The sequence below is a fragment of the Frankliniella occidentalis genome, unplaced genomic scaffold, assembly GCF_000697945.3.
Source record: "Frankliniella occidentalis isolate FOCC.00 unplaced genomic scaffold, Focc_3.1 Scaffold108, whole genome shotgun sequence".
Classification (NCBI taxonomy): Eukaryota; Metazoa; Arthropoda; class Insecta; order Thysanoptera; family Thripidae; genus Frankliniella; species Frankliniella occidentalis.
This window is the reverse complement of record NW_026267237.1, coordinates 402,186-402,795: the sequence shown is the minus strand read 5'-3', so window position 1 is coordinate 402,795 and position 610 is coordinate 402,186.

Here is a 610-nt window from a genome sequence, read left to right as displayed (position 1 = left end):
AAATGTTGTTTACGTGTCAAATATTAATTTTGTGATAATTTAGAGACAATGGTCCACCAAAATAGCGTCAGTTTCTGAACGCGTCGACTGCTGAACAAATGAGGTTTTGTTATGTTCCTACCCCCACCACCCGCTGCGGCGGCCATCTTCCTTCTGTTCTTCTTTACGCGCAGGTCCTCCATTACTCCGTCTGGTCGGAAAAAACTTTGTCTGTCTGTCTGTCTGTCTGTGTGTCTGTCTGTCTGTGTATCTGTCCGCACGAAAACTCGAAAACGAATTGAGCGAGCGACCTGGGATTTTCAGGGTCGTTTTGTATCATAAAAAGACAGATCGAGTTCGAAGATGAGCATTCTAGCTCAAAAATTTGATTTTTAAAAAATCGAAAACAACAGGTCCCACAAATAAAGTTTTTTAAAAACATTTTTTTTATGGTGTCCTAAGAGGTAACTCATCAAAGTAGAGCCCTATGGGCGAAAATTTTGTCCGTTTTGCTCTAGCTCAAACCGTTGAGGCGCTAGAGAGTGTTTTTGACGAAAATAAGCGAAAAAATGTACAACCCCGCATGCTTAGTCTAAGTGACGGGGTTGACGGGCAGGAGGCCCGAATCTTT